The sequence below is a fragment of the Aotus nancymaae genome, unplaced genomic scaffold (genome assembly GCF_030222135.1).
Source record: "Aotus nancymaae isolate 86718 unplaced genomic scaffold, 86718_ANA_hifiasm-v0.15.2.pri h1tg000106l, whole genome shotgun sequence".
Taxonomy (NCBI): Eukaryota; Metazoa; Chordata; class Mammalia; order Primates; family Aotidae; genus Aotus; species Aotus nancymaae.
In genome coordinates this window covers 3,402,873-3,408,872 of record NW_026988521.1, presented here as the reverse complement: position 1 = coordinate 3,408,872, position 6,000 = coordinate 3,402,873, and positions in this window count along the sequence as shown.

Here is a 6,000-nt window from a genome sequence, read left to right as displayed (position 1 = left end):
CCCACTGTCGCCCAGGCTGGGGTGCAGGGCAGAGATCTCGGCTCACTGCAGCCTCCGCCTCCCGGGTTCAAGCGATTCTCCCACCTCAGCCTCTGGAGTAGCTGGGATTATAGGCATGCACCACCACGCCCGGCTAATTTTTGTATTTTTAGTAGAGACAGGGTTTCATTATGTTAGCCAGGCTGGTCTCATCAAACTCCTGGCCTCAAGTGGTCCACCTGCCTCAGCCTCCCAAAGTGCTGTGGTCACAGGTGTGAGCCACCACAACCAGCCTTAAGTTTTCTCTTTAAACAGATGGCATCAGAAGTGGATCTGACCTAGAGCTTCCAGCAGCCCCCAGGAGCTCTGACTGACCAAAGGAGGGACCCACAGGGCCCACTGTGCCCTTGGCTCTCTCCGAGCAGAGGAAGTTCATGGGCAGTTCTCTCTGGATTCCCGAGCTCCATGCGTTTGTGTTTTGAGCTGTCTGAATGTGCTTGAGCAAATGTTTTCTCTAAACTGAGTTCAGAAGTCGTGGCAGAAGTGGACTGGGTCCAGGACTAAACAGGATTTGATTGCTCACTGGCTTGGCTCCAGTTCGAGGCCTGGTGTGTCTGACTGGGACAGGTGGACGCTGGCTGGAGGCCGCAGGACGGCAGGAGGTGCTCACCACGGCTTTGGGAAATTCACAAGGATCTTTGTGCTCTACGCTTTTGGTCTCTTTTTCTTGCACACTTAGGTAGGGAAAAGTGACTGCTGAGTTGATCTCAGGGATCTAAGAACCGAAGCCAAGATTTAATGTAAAATGGGATCCTTAATCTCTGAAAAACTGAGTGCCTTCTGGCTTGTATGACTGTGTCAGGCCCCAGAAGCAGCGAGTGTTTACGGAAGTGGTGGCATCTTCCTGCAGGTGAATGGGAATGACGGTGGAACGTTCCAGGTGGACACCACTGCACTGTAAGAAGTACACCTAAAAACAAGGGCTCCTAATTAGTCTCATCAGGGACGCCGGCTGATGTGAAGAAGCTTCCAGAATGATGTCAGTATCTTTATTCCCTTATTTATTTATTTATTTATTTATTTATTTTGAGACAGAGTCTCACTCTGTCACCAGGTGCCAGGCTGGAGTGCAGTGACATGACCTCGGCTCGCTGCAACCTCTGCCTTCCGGGTTCAAGCAATTCTCCTGCTTCAGCCTCCTGAGTAGCTGGGACTACAGGCACATGCCACCATGCCCAGCTAATTTTTTGTATTTTTAGTAGAGACGGGGTTTCACCATGTTGGCCAGGATGGTCTCGACCTCTTGACCTCGTGATCCGCCTGCCTCAGCCTCCCAAAGTGCTGGGATTACAGGCGTGAGCCACTGCGCCCGGCCTTATTCCCTCTTTTAAAAGTGTGTGCACAAAAGGCAAATAAGGCCTGGCACAGTATCTCATGCCTATAATTCCAGTACTTTGAGAAGCCAAGCCAGGGAGGATCGATTGAGCCCAGGAATTTGAGGCCAGCCTGGGCAACACAGTGAGACCCCCCTGTTGCCCCCAACCCTGCCATCTCTACAAAAATAAAAAAGTTAGCTTGGCACGGTGGCACTCACCTGTAGTGCCCGCTGCTTAGGAGGCTGAGGCAGGAGGTAGAGGCTGTCTCAGAGGCGAGTGAACCAGAGAAACTCCATCTTGAAGAGGAGCTGGATAAAATGACGCTGAGACCTACTGGGCTGCATTCCCAGACGGTGAAGGCATCTAAGTCACAGGATGAGATAGGGGGTCAGCACAAGATACAGGCAATAAGACCTTGCTGATAAAACAGGGTGCAGTCAAGAAGCCGGCCCACACCCACCAAAACCAAATGGTCACGAGAGTGTCCTCCGGTCGTCCTCACTGCTCCACTCCCACCAGCACCATGACGGTTTGCAGATGCCAAGGCAATGTCAGGAAGTTACCCTGTATGCTCTAAAACGGGGAGGCACGAATAATCCAGCCCTTGTTTAGCATATCATCGAGAAATAACCATAGCAAAGGGCAGCCGGCAGCTCTCGGGGCTGCTCTGTCTACAGAGTGGCCACACTTTTATTCCCTTGCTTTTGCTTTGCGCTGTGGACTCACCCCGAATTCCTTCTTGCACAGGATTCAAGAATCCTGTCTTGGGGTCTGCATCCGGACCCCTTTCCTGTAAGAGCTGCAGGGAGCTGTGACGGCACCACTGCACTCCGGCCTGGGTGACAGGGCAAGACCCTGTCAAATAAGACAAAATAAGATCATAGATAAGAAAAAATGAAGCTGTTGGGTTTTTGGCCCAGTTCGTGTCCCAGACAGAGAGCTGTCCTACAGCAAGTGTTTCTGAAAGGTCTCTCCAGCCCAGCAGGCTCACTTCAGCTCTATCCGAGCTGAGCGAAGGCACGCAGAAGGCTTTCTTTGCCCTATTCCTTAATGGGCTCCACCCTGTACTCGGTAATTTTAGCTAAGAAACAGTAGCTAAGTTAGAAGGACCGCCTATCTTAGGCTGTTGGGAAAGTCACTGTGGCCTTTGCAATGACTTTGCAACCAGCCCAATAACTAAAATGCACCTTTTGGCATTCAACTGGCTATCTTGAAACCATTTTGTGAAAGAAATTTAAATCTCCATAAGACATTTCCATTTGTAATTATGTCTGAGAGGGACATAGCTTTGTTTTAAATTTACATAACGAGACTTACTTTTGTTTGTTTTTGAGATGGAGCCTCACTCTGTGCCCAGGCTGGAATGCAGTGGCACGACCTCAGCTCACTGCAGCCTCCACCTCCCAGGTTCAAGCAATTGTCCTACCTCAGCCTCCCAAGGAGCTGGGATTACAGGCATGCACCACCACATCAGGCTAATTTTTTGTATGTTCAGTAGAGACGGGGTTTCACCATATTGGCCAGGCTGGTCTCGAACTTCTGACCTTGTGATCTGCCGGGATTACAGCTGTGAGCCACCAATGTGGGCCTTCCCTTTGTTTACGGTGTTTCCTGGCCATCTCGTCTTAACTGCACCTTGCTTTTTCTTGGTTTGAGCAAATGGCAGTACAGTAGTTAGGCTTAAAGTCTCAGCTCTGTACTTTTCAGATGGACATTTTCTGCCTTGCTTCACCTATCCAGGCAAATTGTTCCCTGGATAACAATTGCTTAGGATGATAAAACAGTAATCAGAAGATTGATAGTCTAAAGGGGGAAGAGAAAAACAATTTGAAAGCTGGCAAATGAAAATTTCTCTGTGAAATCTATAAGATCTGTTTCTACCTGTGTCTGTTATGACTGTATGTCTCCACGTATTACATGTATCTGATAATATTTAGGAAATAGGCCGGGCGCGGTGGCTCACGCCTGTAATCCCAGCACTGTGGGAGGCTGAGGCGGGTGGATCACGAGGTCAAGAGATCAAGACCATCCTGGTCAACATGGTGAAACCTCGTCTCTACTAAAAATACAAAAAATTAGCTGGGCATGGTGGCGCACGCCTGTAATCCCAGCTACTCAGGAGGCTGAGGCAAGAGAATTGCCTGAATCCAGGAGGCGGAGGTTGCGGTGAGCCGAGATCGCACCGTTGCACTCCAGCCTGGGTAACAAGAGCGAAACTCCGTCTCAAAAAAAAAAAAAATGTAGGAAATAAAGCTGAAACTGCCTTTGCACTGTCTCTTGGACTGAGACAGTGAGAGATCTCACTTAATCGACTCTGTCTTGCTTCTAACCTCCAAGCTGTCCTTGTTCATTCCTGGGCATAGGCTGAACTAACTTTGGGAGAAACTTAGTTTATAGTTTATAGCTTAAAACAAAGATGATAACAGCCCTTTCCCAAAGAAGACCTCCCTCTTACTTGGGGACTAGATGGCCTTTGTAGGACTAACAGTAGCCACAAGATTAGAAATGATGGTTTAGACACCATGCAGCTGGAGGTTACAAGATTCTGCCCCTCCCTAAACTGCTCCTAAGATCAGTGCTCAGATATTTTGCTTACCGTGGATTTAACAATCAGCTGGCACCACTCAGATCAATAAACTGGCTCATCTGATATTGTGGCCTCCATCCAGGAACTGAGCACAAGAAGACCACTTCCTCCCTGTGATTTCATCCCTAACCCATCAGCTTTCACGGCTCACTGGTTTCGCCTCGCCCACCAAGTTGTCCTTAAAACTCTGCACCCCCAGCCGGGCATGGTGGCTCACACCTGTAATCCCAGCACTTTGGGAAGTTGAGGCGGGTATATCACCTGAGGTCAGGAGTTGGAGACCAGCCTGACCAACAAGGTGAAACCCCTTCTCTACCAAAAGTACAAAAATTAGCCGGGTGTGGTGGCAGGTGCCTGTAGTCCCAGCTACCGGGAGGCTGAGACAGGAGAACTGCTTGAACCCAGGAGGTGGAGGGTGCAGTGAGCCAAGATCACACCACTGCACTCCAGCCTTGACGACTCCGTCTCAAAAAGAAAAAAAAAGTCTAAACTTATCAGATCTGTAAATAAATATTTGAGGAGGGTTGGGTGCAGTGGCTCACACCTGTAATCCCAACACTTTGGAAGGCCAAGATGGGTGGATCACCTGAGGTCAGGAGTTCGAGACCAGCCTGGCCAACATGGTGAAGGGCAAAACCCTGTCTCTGCTAAAAATACATAAAATTAGCTGGATGTGGTGGCAGGCACCTATAATCCCAGCTACGAGGGAGGTTGAGGCAGGAGAATGGCTGGGACCTGGGAGACGAAGGTTGCAGTGAGCTAAGATAGCACCATTGCACGCCAGTCTGGCAACAAGAGTGAAACTCCGTCTCAAAGGTGATTAAATATATACATACATACATACATACATATTTGACGGAACAGCTTTCTAAAAAAATTATGAAGTGGTTCTCCTCTACGAATACTGATATAAAATACATAATTATTTCTTAGGCTTTTTACTGGAATGTGGGTCACTAACCATTGCAGGTGCGGTTAACGCTGGCACGGTGACGGCCATAAGTCGTTAAAATGATTTACGACCAATGTTTGGTTTGCCAAACTCATAACCCTGGGAGGACAATCAAAACTTCAATTCCATTTCTGCTGCCCGATGGGCCACGTAAACATTTCTGGGAGATTTCATTCCATTGTCACTTTCGGCGCATGTTTTCCGGCTGTGCAGGAGCTTTCCCATGCCAGAGCACTGATGTTACAGCAGTAGCTAAAAGATTATTAGAAGATTGTTTTTCTCATGGGACGTTCCTTGAGAAATCCCAGTGATGGAGGTGGTTGTTCCACTGCTTGAGTGGTAAAACTGTGAAATAAGTCGTTACAGATACAGTAACGCTAAGCAAGGTAACTGGATGAACTGGACTGCCTTGGTCAAGGGTGTCGCCGACGTGTCCCGACGGATGCATTTCCAGCGGAAAACATAAGATGACCCCTTATGAAACAGTCCTTGGAAGGCCTGTGGTCCTAATAATCATGGAACATCATGGTTCTTCCACTCCTGAACTTTGATATGACTAAAGGCTCCCGGGTCTGAATGCATTATGCTCCAGTCTATTTTCACCAGGTACAGAAAGCTTTCCTTGGTGCACTGAGGCCCCGGCAAACCCTTCACAATTCAGGACCCAGACATTTGGTTTTCTGAGGATGTCAGAGAAAGACTTGCCACCCACAGTGCAGTAAAACTTTAGGACTCTGAGCCCTGGGTTCATTCTCACAGCTCAGGAGGCCGCCGCCAGACTGTCGGAACTGCAGCCCCACTGGAGCTTTTAAGGTAAAGCTAATCAGGGAAGCTTCTCCCCAGAAGCAGATGGCATCCCAGACGTGGACAGCTTTTTCCCGAGAACTCATCTGCCGTCAGGAGATAGAACTGAAAAGGGCTCTCTTATGTGCCCTCGTGAGGTTATACTGTTATTTGTGGAGGATGTTGCAGCCAATCCTATATACAGACAACCTTTCGCCTTGAGAGTTGGAAGATGAAGGGCCAAAGCAGGTGAAAAAAATATATTTTATTTTTTTGAGACAGTCTTGCTCTGTTGCCCAGGCTGGAGTGCAGCGGCGTGATCT